The following is an 18835-nucleotide window of genomic DNA, read 5'->3' on the forward strand; positions in this document are numbered from 1 at the left end:
ACTGATAAACACACTGTTATTTTTATGCATTAGGAAATTACTCAGCAATAAAAAGGAATAAACTCATGCTGCATGGGGATGACATGGGTGCATCCTAAAATAATTGTGCTGAGTTACAGAAGCCACACAGAAAAAGAACATATTGCACAATCCCATTTATGTACCCATTATATATCCATAATGTCAGTGGTTACTGATCTGGGAGTAGGAATGGGGCAGATGAGAGAAATATAAAAGGGAATGAAATGTTTGCGGGTGATGGATACATATGTCCATTCTGTTGATGGTGACAATGATTTCATGAGGGTATATACATATTTAGAAATGTATTAAGTTGTACATTTAAGTATGTGTGGCTTATTGTATGTGAATTGTGCCTCAGAATTGTTAATAAAAAATGTTACCTTGTCTCAAAGTAATATCATTATGATGATAACTTGCAAATTTCTAACTATGATTGATACTTGTTGCTTAAATGGCAGGGTCACTTGCCTATCTCCTTACTCAACATCTGCATGTGGATGTCTAATGGATGCCTTAATTTAAACTGTTCAAATCGAAATACTGATGTCCTTTCTCAAATATGTTCCACTCACAGTTATCCCATTTTAATGTCTGGGAATTCTAATTGTTGGTCAAATTATTTTCTATCTTATCTTTTCCTTATAGAAAATCCATACCAATCCATCTGCAAATGTTTACTCTGTCTTCAAAAGATGCCTCAGTCTGTCCCTGTATCACTGTACCCACTGATATCAACCTGGTCAAAGCCCTCGTCATTATTGCCATCACCACCTAACTGGTTTCTTTTTTCTTACCTTGCCCTCCTATACTTCATCCTTATCACAGAACTTTCTAGAAGATGTCAGATGTTTCCTTTCCACACCTCCAATGGACTTCTGTTTTGCCAGGGTTGGAAAATCAAAGTCCTTAAAATCACTGCCCTATAAGACCCTACATAATCTGCCCCATCTCCATTCCTCTCTGGATTCTCTTTTTACTTTTCCCCAACTCATTTCACTCCATCCTTTCTTGCCATTCATCAAATAAACCAGGCACACTTCCTCCTCAAGGGTTTTGCACTAGCAATTTCCTCTGCCTAGAATGCTTTTTCCTTAAATATCCACATGGTGCCAAGTGGTCAAGCAATCCCTAAGCAGCAGCTGAAATGCTGGGCTGACTCCCATAAATTTGGTCAGTAAAAAAACAAGCCCAAATGGGTTTAGACAGTTCATTACTCATAGCACATAGCAGACAGTATACATGTGATGCTGGCATTAGTTCCCTTGCTCATCCAAGTCCCACGAGGGCCATAAGAACAGCCTCGGGCTGGTGCAGTGCACACCTGGCTGTGTCACAGTCGAGGCATACTCCATTTAGGACCCCTGGTCTTATCAGGGGATTGCTATAAAAATCACTCACCCTCCCCTCCAGAAAGAGATATTACCATATTATTACCCTGGGATATAAGCAAATCTCTGGAGAGAGGAAGAAGACTTTAGTATTCTAGAAATTCCCCAGGGAAGGAAGATATTGTCCATCTTTATCATGAGGATAGAGAAATGGATCCATCCAACTCAGTGGGACATGCTATTTCTAGCTTCCAAGGCTTTCTTTACTCTTGTCCTTGAAAAGATAGTCCAAGATGTTTGGAAATATGTAGAATTTTCTCCTAAGACATGGCTCCTTTTTCCTTTTCCTTTGAATCTCTATCCAAATATCAACATCTCAGAGAGACCTACCTCAAACATTCTATTTATTATTGTAATCTACCCCATTGACACCCCTTACCAACCTGGGTTATTTCATGCCAGGATAGTCACAAACCACTTCAAAATGACATCCAAATTTGTGGCCTGCTTTCTCCCACGTGGAGAACATGTATTGCATGAGGGCAGGCATTTTATGCTTTATCGCTGCTTTACCCAGTATCTACAACTGTCGGCTCCTGATAAGCCTCTTATGAATTATTTTTAAATTTGAGAGAATGAAGCATAAAAGATGTTAACTCTTCCTTGCAATGCTTCACAAAGAATTCTAGCCTTTGAAGGACTAGATGCCCAAATAAAGGTTACAACAAGTTTAAGGGGAAAAGAATCATTAGGTTACCAAAGACTGAAGGCCCAACCTTCCTTCTGAAGAACCTACAGCAGGGAACATAGATGGTTGACACTGGTTAGACACCACATCTTTGAATCCACTGCAGTGTCTACACCAGGCCATGCTTCCCCTGGGTTGCTCCTTACCAGCCCCCGAGCATCATGATGGATTTGAAGTGGAGAATCCCTTCCCAATAGAAAATCCTTCTGCTGGCAACTTTAGCTCAGGACTCCCTACAGATGTGGGCCAAGATTTTCACAGGACTGCACTGCGTCTGAGGCTTTGTTCCCACCCCTTCTTCCCACCTACCCCTGTCACTGTTTCTGTAGGTGTCACACCTGTTTTGTAGTCTGACGGCTCTCTGTGATTCCTTCTGTTCCCTCAACCTTAATCCTTCACAGAGATTTCCCAGAAGAAAGCTCTTCTTGTACTTCTAATCCAGTCTTTGCATCTACTGCTTGAAAGACTTGAACTAACTTATGGAGGTACCACAGGTCTGTTGTCAGTGGGAAAACATCAGCTCCTTCACGTGAATATCCTAAATGCAAGGCTCGTCCTATAATTACAGAAGTCAGGATTGCAAAAGTCAGGGACAGAGCAGTTTTCGTTACAGAATAGCATCGAAACTAGAGCCCAGGGCTACATGGATTCGGGGAAGTAAGGGGAGGACTAGTTTAAGTCAGTGTGCTCTTGCTTTCTGAGTTTATCTTAGACTACAAAGTAGTTTTCTTTCTACCTGTGATATGTGATGTGATGATCTCTCCAGTAGGGTACCAGTTTTGCTTTCTCAGAAGATATACATAAAAAGTTCATAGTCCTGGGAACCTGCACACTGGTCCCAACTTACTGTTTATTTGAAACTACAGTCCCAGGCAAGTCCACTGAATGTATCCAGGCCACAAATATCATCTGTTCAAAATTTCCACTATTAAAGGTGGGATACCAAAGGAACCTTCCCATTTTCTGATTCAGCAACCTATCAAAAACCTATCAAAAGTAAATTGATCACCTAATATTATCAAAATCTTCCCATTTTGTTCAGCCTCACAAAAAAAGGTAAAAACAGGGGAAAATAAGGCTTTAGAATAATTTGTTGCACTGATAATTTCTATGTTATATTGCCCCGAAATGCATGCTGGTGGGGGCAAGGAGAAAGAGGTGCGTTATTTCTCAATGTGGATTCCTCTCTAACTCCAAGTACTGCTCATACACATACATCAACCAAGCAAGAAATCCCTGAATTCAGTTCTCAAGTGTTCTGACCCCACACCAGCAGATACTGTCACTGCATTAGACCCAAACTAGCACTCAAGCTGCATTTTCTCTTGAACACTCTCGCAGAACTCAGTATGAGGCCTTCAGAACCATTGTATTCAAGCCTTTGTTTGAACAGTCTGCAGTACACTGTCGGAGTGAATCCTGCTGTTAGCTAGACAGGGGTCCCGGGAGAGGACATGTTGGGTTCTGTATGTTTAACTTTTTATCCTTTGTGTCAACCAGTTATGTTTCTAAAACATTTCCAATCCCCTAGCTTCACAGAAAACAAATAACTCTGCACAGCCCCCTCTTCCTTCATCCCTCATAAATAATCCCCAAGAAGGAGGACGGCTGCAGAGACAGAGCCTGAATGCTGACGAGGTGGTGCTGCTGACTTTGGATCATCCTGCAGCTGGGCCATAAAGAATAAGAATGAATTCCAAACTTTTCTAGTGTGATAGGAACAAAGCACTGCCTGCCAGGCAGTGCAGCAATACTTCTTCAAGTCAAAATCTTGACAACGTCATGGGTAGAGCTCAGGACTTGGAGATTTAGTCCAAACTCTGTAAAATATGTCATGTATGATTTAGGCAAGCTGAGATGATGACATCTCCAGACCTCAGTATCTTTACTCTCAGGAAACATGATTGTGTGGTGGTTAAATAGGTGGCTTTGTAAGCCAGGTTGCTTCATTTTGAATCTGAGTTTTTCCATTTGATAACCATGGGCAACTCACTTAAAATTTCTGTCTTATGCATCTCATAGTATTTGCTTGTGCTATACAAATGCCCCCTCCCATTAGCCCCAAAAATCTCAGTGGCTTGCCACATTAAAGATTTATTCCTCACTCATGTTGTGTTATGGGTGTGGATCAAGGGAAGCCCCAGAGCTCTGTGGCTCCACTCTACATGTCTTCTTTATTGAGGGGTATCCACTGAGATAGTCTGTGTCTTTGTCTCATGGCAGATTATAAGAAAGCAAAAGGCCAGCCATGAGATGGCTCTTTAAGCAAATTATTGAAACAGGTCTACTGTGTCTCTTCCACTCATATTTTGTTGACTTAACTCCCTATATCCATGTGCAAAGAAGTATATTCCTACCATAGGAAGGATGAGCAAGTCAGATAGCAATGGACAGGGATGTATGATCCTCTTACATGGGAAGAGGTGAATAACTGTGTACAAAATAATCTACCAAATAAAAGTGATAAGAATAGTTCCCACTTCATAAGATGATCAGAAAGATTGAATGAATTCTCATATGAAAAACATTTAAAATGATGCCTGGAATACAGCAAACCCTCATTAAATGTTAGTTATTATTATCTGTCCAGTAGGAATAATATAATTCTTTTCTACCTCACAGAGGTGTTTGAGGATCCTATTATTAGTATTTTTGTTACAGATACTATGTGACATGAGATAAATCATATTAAGTACCATACCAAAGTCAGAAATTTTATTACATCAATTGCAGACAATAATGTGGATGTGCCCTCTACTCATCTCCATGGAGATGCACATTGGGAAGATTTCAAAGGGGATTATTAATGGCATAATATCTCTGGGAGATATCACCATCATCAATAGCAAAATATATCATTTATGGGCTCCCATTATATGTGAAGGATGATACTTAGCATAAGAGAAGCAGAGATGAATAAGATCTAGCTCTTCAGATGCCAACAGCCCAGCTGGAAACACCTTCTTTATGTGTGTGCCCTAAGCACGGCAGATTATGGCTCCCTGGATGGTGATGCAGGCCATAAATGCTACAGGACCTCACAGAGGAAGTGAACTCAGGGCCACAGGTCAGGACAGATTTTGCAGAGAACAGGTTATTTGAACCAGCATCTAAGAAATATAGAATTCCAGTAAACAAATCATAGAAGAAAAAGAAAAAGGAGAAAAGCAAAGCAAAGGTAGAGACAGGTTCTCCATTCTTAGGAAAATTGGAAACCCTGAGATTATGCAAAAGATACTGTCAATTGAAATAGTGTAGAAAAAGGATAAATGAAACAAAATTAGGTTTCCTGGCTCCCAGTGCTGGATGAGATTCTCCCCTAGACCTGTTATTTCTTTGGGATTGTTTCATCTTCTGTAAGTTGTGTTCTGTCAAGATCCCATTTTTCTCTCTACGTCTGTCTTTTCATAAGATTTTCTAGCATACAAAATACATTTTAATTCAGTTATTTTAATAACATTTATCACTTACCAACTTCTATTATGTGTCCTGTAGAAATACATAATAATCTTTAAAATACCCAGTGAATTATTTAATATCATCCCCGAAGTCACTTAGTTGTCCCTATGCTTTCTCCCATTAAAACAGAGGGAGTGTGTGTGTGTATGTGTGTACATGTGTGCATACATGTGTTTGTAGACATGTGACACAGACCTTCATATTCACCTGCTCTGGCATGGGCACAGTGCCACAGGGAAATGCCTTCAGTTGATCATATGATTTTTCCCACTTGGTAAACGTCAGTGCTTCTGACCCTAGTTACTAATGTTGTTGATTGATTATAAGTCAGTTGCTGACTCTGAAGAATACTGAGAGTAATTTCCTTGTTAGTTTATTTTAGAGCAACTGATGATTGTGCATCATGGTCACATTTTGGAGGATAATGAGCCTAAGTGATCTAGGCAAGGGCAGTATATTGCAGGGAGCCTACTTGGAAGGCAGAGAGAATTGTTAGGTCTCAGGTGTCTCATCAAAGAGAACAGCAAACACACCAATCATATGTGTGTCTGTGGTTCCATCTCTCTAGAGAGAGCAATTTAGCAACAGCCAAGTGATTCTTTTTGTCACATTGCTGCCCTATGCTCATACCTGGCCCTTTAGTATAAACCCAAGATCAGATGGGAAAAGACCTGAAAGTCATTTTTAATATGATTCCTGTCTTCCCTGTCTCCCTCACCAAATTATCAGTGCACATGGGTGCGTGCACATACACACAAGCATACACATAGTATTCCATACACTCTTCATTGTACCAAGATCTCATAATGTCATTAAGATCATGACTCAGTATTTCCCAGATCTTGTCATATATTTCCTGACTTCTCATTGGGACTTCATGGAAATTTGTGGAGGGAAGAAAGCAAAGAGGGAAAAAAAATCTAACTAAGCTACAGAATTTGAGAAAAAAAATATTTTAATCTAGTGCCTGAGTTACAATGAGATTTTTTCATGTAATTTCAAACTCCTATACTCATGAATTTTTTGTCCCCCTCCCTCAGGCTACTGCAAATCCATTAATCTGTTTTGATTTGTATTACCACAAAAATAGAGCCTGATGCAAGGATGTTTGAATAAGCAAATAGTTTACCTGGTAAGTCAAGAGAGTTGGAGCAAGAATCTGAGGAGCATGAAACAGATAAAAAGGCAAAGCTAGTACAAGGATGATACACTGAGGTCATTCATGTGGGCAATGGGAACTTGATTTTGCTGGGACTTTCTGAGAAACATGCAATTGTCAGAATTATCAACTAGAGACACCATGGTGCTCCCCTGCCCTTTTGTTAATGATTGTCCCAAGATGCCTGGGTGGCTCAGCGGTTGAGCATTTGCTTTAGCTCAGGGCATGATCCCGAGACTCCAGAATCAAGTCCCATATCGGGCTCCCTGCATGGAGCCTGCTTTTCCCTCTGCCTGTGTCTCTGCCTCTCTGTCTCTCTCTGTGTGTGTCTCTCATGAATAAATAAAATCTTAAAAAAAAAAATGTCCCAAGAGATTTCAATTCAGAGTACAAGTCCACATTTTACATGTACCAGAAAGGCTGAGGGGGCTCTTCTAACATTCTAACTGTCCTAGGAAAGTCCTGGGGGTAAAAGCCAGAAATCTGTAGTGCAGTTAAAGCTCACTGAGGCCATCTAAGAAAGAAGTCTTTCAAAGAATTCTAACACAGTCCATCCCTTGAATCACTAGGCTCCCACTCATGCCCTAAAGTTGTGCCATCATAGATCCTTCAGGATGGTAGTAAGTCCAATCTTCACTAAAGATTCAAAATTAGTTGGTTATCAGAATAAGCTAGTCTTCATTGCTGCAGCCAGTCCCAAATCTAAAACTTACATTTATCATCTCCTATCTCCCCATCCATTCTAAATATTCCTTACACTCAGCCAGAACTTCATTAATATAAGGGTTTTCCTTATTAGGGTAACACAAACCTTTATTCCTGAAAAATTTCAGTCCTTGGTTGCCTTATATCTAACAGGCCATATTTGCCACAATTGTCCACTCATCATCATCAAAGTAGGCATGGAAACACCAAAGACATCCCAGTAAACCAATGAGTTTCACAGAATACAACCCTGCACTATACATAGTAACGAATCTAGGTTCTTTTGATAATCAGGGTCAATTACAATGGGAACCTTACTCATCCCCCTGTGTAAATATTTTCTTTGTAGGAACCAGTACCTCCAAACCAATGATGTATAAGAATGCATGGATAGAATAGACAAATTTTACAAATGGGTCACTGGAAATGACAGTGAGAGGGACCAGTCCAACTTTCAACCTCTAACTCCTTGTCCCATGTTTCTAACTACCGGAGACATAGTCTCATGTATCAGCTATTGGTTCAGTACATATATATAGATTCCTGAAGGAGAGCACTCCAAATCCACAGGGTTTGTACCCAAGCTGTCACCTTAACTGTCTTTTTAATAGGTCATTTCACCATTCCATTAGGCCAGTTAATTCTGTGCAAGATGGAATATAGTAAGACGAGTGATTTCCATAGTCATGAACATTTCTGGAACTGAAGAAAAGATGGAAAAGCATACTCCTAGGAAAATTAAATGTGGTTAGGTTGAGTATAATAGAGGGCCTGAGTGATCCTTAGATAATCAGCTGGAATAGATAATATATCTCTTAAGTATAAATGATGTAATAGACTCAGGAAAGGCAAATAACAAAGGAGCTTTTGTTTGAGGATTGAAATAAAAGAATAAAAAAGAGATTTTAAAAAGCCTTTTCAGGGGATGCCTGGGTGGCTCAGCAGTTAGCTTGGGTTGTTATCCAGGATCCAGGAACCAGGATCAAGTCCCACATTGGGCTCCCTGTGAGGAGCCTGCTTCTCCCTCTGCCTATGTCTCTGCCTCTCTCTCTCTTTGTGTGTGTCTCTCATGAATAAATAAATAAATAAATCTTTTTTTTTTTTTTAAGCCTTTTCAGGAGCACCTGGGTGGCTCAGTCAATTAAGCATCTGCCTTCAGCTCAAGTCATGATCTCAGGGTCCTGGGATCGAGCCCCACATCAGGCTCCCTGTTCAGCTTCTTCTCTCTCTCCCCTCTGCTCTCTCAAATTAATATATATATATATATATATATATATATATATATATATATATATATATATATATATCTTAAAAAAATAAAAGTCTTTTCAGAGAACACCTAACATCCACATCTTGTTTTCTAACTCTACTTCCCAATAAAAAGAACCAGGACACTTTGGAGAAACAGTGAATTTTAAGACTGCAGCAGAAAGCTTACATGATTGACCCTGGAGCATCTTGTAAGATAACGTGTGATACAACACCCAATGATGAGTTATGTCAAAAGTACACAGGAAGCAACTGAAAGAATTTCCAATGGTCAAAGAAGAAATCATACAAGAAAATGAAGTAGTATTATATTATGACCCAAAAGATAATAATATCCATGAAGTCTTGGTGATATAAATGATAAAATAAAATGAAATAATATAAGGCAGAATAGACAAATCTACTGTGAGGAAGAATTCCAAATAATTTAATCTAGATACTCTGGGGATCCCTGGGTGGCTCAGCGGTTTAGCACCTGCCTTTGGCCCAGGGCGTGATCCTGGAGTCCTGGGATCAAGTCCCACGTCGGGCTCCCTGCATGGAGCCTGCTTCTCCCTCTGCCTCTCTCTCTCTCTCTCTCTCTCTTTCTGTCTCTCTCTCTGTCTATGTGTGTGTGTGTGTGTTGTGAATAAATAAAATAAAATCTTTAAAAATAATAATAATCTAGATACTCTGCCCTCAACTACCAAAAGCATAATTCCCTATTCCTCCTGTGTGGGCTGCACAAAATGACTTCCTTTCAAAGAATAAAATATGGAAAGTGAAGAAGAGAATACCTTTATAGCGGTGAAATCTGAAAAAAGAGCCTAAGGCAGCATGACTACTAGGTATAATGTGATATCCTGGATAGGATCCTGAAACAGAGTATTAGATCATGGTCAAAAGACTTGATTCCAGCAAGGACTCCCAGAGAAACATATAGCTCTCCCAAAAGTATCTACCTGAGACAGAAACCAAGGGAGTATCTGCCTTTAAATTCCTAGGTTCTCTTTGTCAAATGTTGTCTGAATGGGAGTTGGTATTCTTACACTTCCAGGTCTGTGCATGCATCAGAATGGCCCAGTGGAACCCCTACAGGTGTTGGACATGGTGATGGCAAAGAATCCCCAGGGTAAAAAAGCAAACGGTAGGCATTGCTTCAGAGATGAGATCCTGGCCATCTGCATTTGTAGCTACTGCTTCCTGCAGCCATGACCAAAGAGGTGGGCCAAGAAATTGTAGACGGAAGAAAAAGAATATCCAACACACCAACCTTAAAGTTCCAGTGCAACTTCTCTCTTGGGCTTTTCAAAGTGTATGGAAAGCCAGGATGTTTTGCAAAGAAGTTTAGGAAAGAAGGACATTTTCCGGTAGGAAATGATAGTATCCCTAGCCATTCCTCACTCTTACCTTTCACATCTTGTTTCTCTAGGCATGTTTCTCCAACCTCTTTCCCAACATATTGGGTGGGTAGAAAAATTTTTCCTTCATTTATGAGGATGTGGTTAAGAAACTGCAGACTTGGTCAATCTTTCCTTTATCTTTCTTCCAGGCTCAGTTTCCTTTCCTTCCTTTGCCTATTCTCAGAGTTTAACATGCGTCAACTCATCTAGAGAGGTTGTTAAAATGCAGATGTCTGGACCTCATCCCCAGAGTTCCTGATTCAGCAGGTCTGAGGAGGAGTCTAGGAATTTGCATTTTAATATGTCCTTAGATCAGACCACTGATAATGTTGGTCCAGAGAGCATACTCTGAGAACCACTGCTCTAGGCTGAATAGACCAGCTACTCAAACTTTGATCATAAAGTGTTGGCATTACTACAAATGCAAATGGCATCCATCAATTAGTTAAGGGTTTTTGTTTTGTTTTGTTTTGAAGAGTTTCTCTTAAAGCACTTTTTCTACTGTGCTGACTGAACCACCTTTCCCTGTTCTGTTCACTTTCCTGGATGTCAGGGCACAGCTTCTGTCCTATGGGAAAAGGTTTGGTTGAAATCTAAAGCAGTAGCTGAGGCAATAGTTATGGTGTATACCAACACTTCTAGCTCAGCTCCTTCTGAGTGCAGGCTAGGGTTCTACTGCCCCACTAGACTTGAAGTTATCCTGGCCTTGGGTACTGTTTGGGCCTAGGAAAGCAATGTAAACAGAGGAGACACATTTGGTTTCTAGGAAGAAGCCCACAAATGCCAGTGCCTCATTCACCATATCTCTTCTCCTTTGTCACAGTGACTGGTGACATTCCAGATGGTATAAGCCTCCTTGGTATTCATCTCTGAATGAGGAAGATGAGGGAGCAGAGCTCCCAGCAACTGAAACAGGCTTTAATAGTAATGAGAAATATATATTTATGAAACCCCTAAGATTTAGGGGTGGTTTGTTACTTGAACATAACCTAATCCATCCTGAGAGATAGAGACCCATCTGGTCCAGAAATGGGGAGCACAGTGAATTAGGGGAGGCCCTGTGCCCCTGGATTTATTCCTAGGGACACCAGATGGCTCATTTTCTTGGCATCAACAAATTTCCAAAAGGAAGATGAGAGGTTGGCAATCATAACTGGACACCAGGGCCCAGGCTTTGTTCTGTGCTCCTGCGTATGTGTTGAGCAGGAACATGTGAGAAAGGTACCCAGGAATATGTGAGAAAGGTGCCGAAGCTCACTGCTACACTCCCTGTCTCTGGAGAACTTGGGTATGAAACCAGGGTAGGATTTAACCCATAGACATGGACAAATCATAGACTCATCTATGAGGACCTGGGGAAAGCAGATTCAGAAGACAAGGTGGTGGCTGTCATTTCTCTTTCACTTAACTCAGTCACAGTCTGTTCTTAAGATCCGCCCTGTCTTGGGACACCTGGGTGGCTCACTAGTTGAGCATCTGCCTTTGGCTCAGGTTGTGATCCCGGGATCCTGGGATCCAGTCCCATATCTGGCTCCCCGCAAGGAGCCTGCTTCTTCCTTGGCCTATGTCTCTGCCTCTCTCAGTGTGTCTCTTATGAATAAATAAAATCTTTAAAAAAAAGATCTGCCCTGTCTTGGAAAGTCTGCCTTCTCCACCTTCAGTTTCAATTTCCCATCTAAAGTGAATCTCACTACCACCTACACGGTTTTGTTGCAGGACAATATTTGCCCTCCCACTGCTGTTTGCCTCAGGCCAACATGTTCAGAAGGCCAAAGACTTGAAGAAAATCACCCTCTCTTCTCATTTCAGAGCATCTCTTTTTTGCTCCTATTCCTGGTGTGGGGATGACCTTCATGGAGCACAGATGACTGATTACCAGCAATCGCAGTAAAAAGTCAATGGTGTCAACCCAGCTCTGTTTACCACCCACTTCCCAGGCTCTTTGTGAAAACTCACGACTCACAGGCAGCTTTTAGATCCTGCCTCCTGACTAGTGTTTTACTTCAGCTCCATGCTTCTTCTTTTATATTAGAACTACATCTACAAAAACAGCGGTGTCCTTCCCAACAAACCAAACAGAAGATCACCTCCCCAGCTTCAGAGAGGGAGTTATGGGTGGGATCTCCAGAGTATGTCTCCTCGGATTGGCCCTCCAAGGATCCTTCGGGTTTTCCCATTGCATAATTAATAACCTCTTCAAAATAACAGTCTCTGCCTAGGAATCACAAACATAACAGGTTTATCTCATTATCCAATTTTTCTAGGCTTTCCAGCTCTGACAATTTCCATCTTCATTTAAATCACAGACCTTTTGGTTTTTGCCTGCTGGATCATATGACCTCTTCTAGTGCCTAGCCCTCAGCCCAACAGAGTGACTGGCTTTTGATAGCAGCAAGGATCACTTCTGGAGGTTGTCTCAAGCATAACTTTGAAAGTTCACTTTTCTTGTAGTTTTTGTAATCATTATACCGAAAAGACAAGCTGCTCTTTAGATTTCAGCCTCCACATCATGAAAGCCAAAGACTTCCCAAGTTTGAGGTATGTCAGTCAGGGGTCACTTAGAAACCCAACTTAACAAGATTGCTTCCCTCACTGTGTGAGCTATTTAATTCTTTTTAGCTCTGTTCTGCAGCTGACTGATTGGCAGATGGAGTTATTTCAAGGTTACTTCTAAGGGACCGTATATACCCATATGCAACATGCTCACTGGAAATCAGATGAGGGAGAATTATGGTCTAGGTCCTCATTTTTATCCAAGTAAATATGAAAAACACTCATACATCTATGTTTTTTTTTAATTTGGCATATGTTTCATATATTCCATTTTGCTATTAATTATAAATATCAGTCTTTTTCTGGCTCTTTTTTAGCTGTACCTTAAATATTAGAGTTTTCCAAAGTCATGTTCTCTGTTCATCCTTTCTCCCTTCCTGTGAGTTTCCATGTATTCTCATGACTTTAAGTACCACAGTATCTGATGACTAGAAATTGCAACCCCTGCCCACCCACCCCCAACCTGTCAGATCTCCTCTCCTGAGCTATATAACAGTACCTTCTTTCTTACCTGGATGATGTATACTTATTCTGACTCAAGTAAACCCCCAATCCACCGTGTGCAAGGTACTTCTCACCTTTGCATGCTGCCCCAAACTCTGCACACCAGCCTCTAAGAGCTCACCTGTCACTGTGGTCATCATTCCATCTTTCTGCTTCTCCTGTTCTTCCTATGGCAGTGGACAACACCCAGAGTCATCAGTATTGAGTGTTTTTGCTGTTCCATGTACATGGAAGGTCACATTTCCCTACTACTAGTGAAAAGGATGGCCGTGCTACAAAGATATGAGCAGATGAATGTGTGTCTATCACTTCCATACAAACGGACTCAAGAGCTGCTGCATTATTCTCTATGTTCTGTTCCTCTAACTTAGTACATGGAGGGAATCTTGAAAGAGTAGCATCATAGCAACTTCACTCAGTCTGGATCCCTGAGTAATTAGGAGACACGAATCCTGTTGCCAGACTGCCTGAGCAAGAAATAGACATTTGTTGCTTTTGGCCTTTGTGATCTGGAGCTTATTTGTTAGCACATAATGACCCTACCTTCTCTGACTGGTACACATTTTCTAGCTGATGGAACTTACTTAACTAACCAAGCAACACTAGCACTTTCCTTTCCTTAATTTTTTATATTGAGACAGTCAGTAAGCCCTGGTTGTTCTCCTCTTGAATATCCCTTAAATAAGTTTCCTTCTTTCTATTCTATCTGCCACTCTCTTATTTGTAATTACTCACATTTTTACAAAACTTCCTAAATGGGGTTCCTGTGTCACCTAGCCACACCTCTTCACAAATATCCTTCACATGTCTGCTGGAGTATTTCAAAATAAAAAATCTGATGTGATTACCCTCATTTTTTAAATTCCAACAAAATGTCTATTTTGGGGTCTTTGAAACATAGTCATCTATTTCAAGGAATAAATCTTTGAGAATATTAGCTTTGCGAACAGACATGGTGATCTTAGAAATCCAAGTATCTAAAAGCATATCCATAGGACAGGAAACTGGAACACCTCGGTGGTTCAGTGGTTGAGAGTGTCTTTGGCTCAGGGCGTGATCCTGGGGTCCTGGCATCGAGTTCCATGTCAGGTTCCTGCAGAAAGCGTGCTTCTCCCTTTGCCTGAGTCTCTGCCTTTTTCTGTGTGTCTCTCATGAATAAATAAAATCTTAAAAAAGAAAAAAAGACAGTAAACTTCATCAGAGAAGGAGAGCAATTCTTTTCTAGACCAATATTTTGTGAAGTAGTACTGCCCATCCCCAGGATCACTTCTGTCAAGAAAGAAGTAAGGGTGGAGAGGGAAGGCAAAAGGCAAAGCAAGACAAGTAGCTGCAAGAACTGAAAGCTACCTGTCTCCTCAGTTTTTACAGTATCCACATTTCATGACAATCTTATTTTCCAAGGTAAGTCTAAAAACCAATCCCGAGACCCAACCACACGCTCACTTACTCTGTGTTTCTCATCAGTGTTCTGCTCCTGTGGTTAACTACTCACTAGGAAAGCAAAAGCCAATGATATTACCCCTGATTTGAAAAGAAAAAAAATCTTTTTAAATGAAACATAGAATGACCATTTAACCAGACCAATTCTGTACATTTGCAGCCCAGCAAGATCGCTTCCCAGGGATTCTGGTTAGCAGCTGATTTCTCCTTACACAGGGACTGACTCCTGCTGCTTGCGATTAGTTTTTGGTGTGGACTTGTGAGTTTAGAGAAAAGTACTGCCAAAAAGTAATATTACTAAGCATTATTTTTATTAGTTCTCCTTTTATTCCTATGAGTTTCTCTAGGGAAACCCAGGTTATATCTGGAAGACAGTAATGTGGAATATGCAAAAAAGGAATATGAGGGGTGACTACACATTCTCCTCACTGCAAAACCCCCAGGGGTCTCACCTGAAGCTGTATTTAAACTCACATATTTAAATCTAGAGGATAGTTTCTACTGTTCAGTGCCCTATGGGATCTACAACTATTATTCCCACCTTAGATATAAATAACCGAATGACAGGCAAAAGAAAGGAAATTAGTTCAGATACAGTCACGATAAAAACTATAGAAATTGCTGAGACAGCCACAGTTATATTTTCCTAAAGGAAAAAAGTGATAGTAACAAAATAATATTAGTAATTAGTTGATTATTGTTTTCAGGCAAATTCTTTTAAGATTAAAATTATTTAAACACCTCATGACTGCTTTTGCATCCCTATAGTCTAAATTTTGAGTACTTACTTATTTAAACATTTTCAAAATTTCCAAAATTGGTAATAATGGGGAACAGATTAATTTTTTCAGAATGGATATTTTTAAGGACATAGATTTAAAATACAGAAGTCTCCCCTGAAAATTTCCTTAAAGAAAAAGTGGGGTTTTTTTCCCCTCCTTCCTAGCTCTTTCTCTGTTGACATCTCTCCACCTTCCCCACTTATTCACCAACAGGACTCCATCTCTTTATATGGGAGGGGCTGACTGGGGAAGGTGATGGGGGAGGGAGAGAATTTAAAAGATTAAGAGCAATCCCACCAGGAAAAATAATAGAGATGGAGAGATGGAGTTGATGGAGATGGAGCTGATAGAGGCTTCAGCTGAAGTCTCATGAGACACTGAGCAGGGCCCAGACACAGGTGCACAGAATCAAAGAATTCCGGCCAGGGAAGAACAACCTTGCATACACCAAGTACCACCAGAGACAAGTTGTGCTTCAGAATCCTCTGTCATATGCTTGTATGACAGACTAATGTGTGAGTAATGAGTTGAGGACAACCTGTATTACTGCTAGAAGTAAAATAGGTGTCCTTCTCTCTCCTGCTAGCCCATCTTGCCTGTGAGCACTTGGAAAGTGAGCACCCTGGTGCTAAGGCTGACTCTCTGGTGCTCTAAGACTCCACCTCCAGCTCATGCATATGGGCTCACTAGCCCACCACCTAGTGCTCCTTGCTGAATACACACATGTCATTTTCTGTGCAGTGTTGGCTCCAGTTGCTACTTTGGTGTCATTTTAAAATTATTATTATGGTGCTGTTTCATCCATGGTTGTTTTTTCACAGATACCTTTGGATGAAATACTAAGAAAAAACAAGCGGAAACTGGCAGTGAACTGAAGATAGAACTGTTTGGAAAATCTAGGCATGAGGAATTCAGAAATGATCACAAAGAGAATGGGGGACAGGTTAAGGGATGACATGGAGAACATGTTCATGAAATGAACATCAAGGAACTTGGGAATCCCACAGGAGATAAAACCCAAGTGCTAATTCTGCTGCCCCATAAGCAACCCCAGATTCTCAACCCAGCCTCTCCTCTAGCCATGCCACCCTCTCTTATAAACTGGCCTTGGGGTCGCATTGGCTTTCTCTTGGTTTTTCAAATGTGCCAAATCTGTCTCACCCTCTGTCTTTGTACATATTATTCTCTGTGCTTGAAATACCCTTGTTCCCACACTTGTATTATCCCATTTCTACCCATCTTTTGGGTCACAGATTAAATGACACTTCCTCCAAGAGGCATTCTCTGATCTCCCCAATCTAAACAAGATACTTACATCCTCTCATGGACCCTGCACATTTTCACACTTATCACAGCTCATAGCAACACATGTAGTCTTCACCACAGCCACCTAATTTTATGCATGTAATTTCAGCTGCCTCACTGTGCTATTAGTTTCATGAGGCATGGGGAATTTGTATGTTTTGCTCATGATTGGGGATCTGTAAACAGCACTTTGCACATGTTAGGAAAGTGGTGGTTATTGGATGAAGAAGAGTGAACACAGGTGAGGAACTAACAAACTAGTAAAGCAACAAAAAAGATTATATTGGTAAGGAAGAATTAGTAGGCAACGACTATTTTAGATAATAGCTATAATGATAATCCTCATCATGTGTTTACTCCTGTATACTTCTGAATAAATCTAACCTCCTTTATTTCAGGAGATTCCCAGTAAGAGGAGAAGCATAGTGAGTGGGTGCAAAAGAAGCAGTTGGCAGCTTTTTTTAAGAAAAAGATTTATTTACTTATTTTAGAGAGAGCGCACATGAGGAAGAGAGAATCACAGACACTGTGCTGAGTGCAGAGCCTGAGGCAGGGATCAATCTCACAAACCTGAGATCAGGACCTGAGCCAAAATCAAGAATCCAACCCTTAACCAACTGTGCCACCCAGGCACCCCAGCAATTAGCAGCTTATTGACCCAGCTCTGGAGACACTTGCTGTGTTTGTGGTAAGGAATTATTTTTAGCAATAAAACCTTGCACATTGTCCCATTTTAGGTTTTCCAACATTTTTTTGTGTGACCCTTTTCTGGCACATTCACAGATTGTTCCTAATAGGTTTTGTGGGCTCTTCCAAGGTTAATATCCATTAGCACCAAAATCTTGTCTATAAGCTTACTTGGAGCCATTCAGATTGTCATTTCTCTTCTAGAAAATTTTAACATCAAGACAATAAAAGCAAACAATTTAATTAAAAAGAAGTGAAAGGTAAGGGCATGCATTACCTTGTTAGAATGACATAAAATGTAGATTTGTATATAATTCTGCTATAATTCCCAATCTTTATCATAGCTTTGGTCATGGCCCCAGGTGGAATCTATCTATAGATACACCAAGATATCATCATTATCCCAACTAATTTATTTTTTTTATACAGCTCTTATATTTCTCAAACTCTACCCAAAAGGTCATTGAGGACTCTCACTGAATTTAAGTCCACGTGGTATTATTTAAGACTTGCTGCTTTTCTTTCTACTGCTATTGCTGCTACTCTAATTCTTTTCTTTTTTTACCCCTCTCTGTTTGCTACTGCACTTCCATGCCTTCTATTACATTGTTGCAGGAAAGAACAGTCCGTGTAGAAGACCACCACATTAATTTTTACTGATGCAGTAAATTTTTACTGATACAGTTGGCATGCAGCATTATTCTGTGCTTGGCTCGGTTTTCTAGTGCTCCAACATCTATAATGGCATCCCAACCTGTGTTTCACTCAGAGTGCTCACTGTAGCCTTAAGAAGCAGAAAATTCTTTGCAGTCCTATTGCAGTCCTATTGGCCACCATAACTGAATGGCCAGGAGCAAGGGTTAGTCTACAGTCTGTCCATCCCCCTCATTGGTCTATGGAGACAGATCCTTGGGTTTCAATGATCACTCCACTTTGGTTGATCCTCAGGTCCCCAACATGTTTATGATGTAATTTAGGGTAGGAAGGAATGACTCGTGGGAAAGGCACATTGTGAAAGCTCCTATTTTCTCAGGGAGGAAAAAGTCCTCTTTGTGCATGTGGTTTATAAGCCTTTCATCAATATGTAAATTCTGTATTATGCTCAAATTGCTCCTTTCATGGGACCAAAAAAAAAATCCTTGTTTTTTTTTCATTTTAACTCTAAAATAATCTACAGTTGCATTTTCAAGTATATTAGCATATTTGATATTTATATCCATCCTCCATACTGATTAGAATAGGTGCTACTATATCTTTTTCAGATAAGGATACTGAACTCAGGATATTTTAAATATAAGTGGTCATATAGTCAATAGAACCAAGAAACTCAGTCCTGATTCTGACCTCACTGTCATTCTGACAACAGCATGCGATCACTGGTGCTAGCAATCACTGCGCCCTTCTGCGCGCACACACACACACACACACACACACACATGCATTTCTTAGGTTTTAGGAATGTGGTTGGGTACGTGTGAATGCGAAGAAAT

At 40.5% G+C, this 18835-nt stretch overlaps 1 protein-coding gene across 2 annotated transcripts in view; it reads right to left on the reverse strand.

Annotated features, from left to right (window-relative positions):
* LOC112664515 (uncharacterized) overlaps window positions 1-13589 on the reverse strand; it is a 33220-nt gene extending 19631 nt beyond the window's left edge. For both annotated transcript variants that reach the window (XR_003139787.3, XM_035700107.2), the window contains exon 1: window positions 13253-13589. The gene's annotated coding sequence lies outside the window, so the exon portion shown is untranslated. The remainder of the gene's footprint in view (window positions 1-13252) is intronic.
* Between the last annotated feature and the right edge of the window lie 5246 nt (window positions 13590-18835).

Source organism: Canis lupus, chromosome 16 (genome assembly GCF_003254725.2).
Source record: "Canis lupus dingo isolate Sandy chromosome 16, ASM325472v2, whole genome shotgun sequence".
In the NCBI taxonomy this organism is placed as follows: domain Eukaryota; kingdom Metazoa; phylum Chordata; class Mammalia; order Carnivora; family Canidae; genus Canis; species Canis lupus.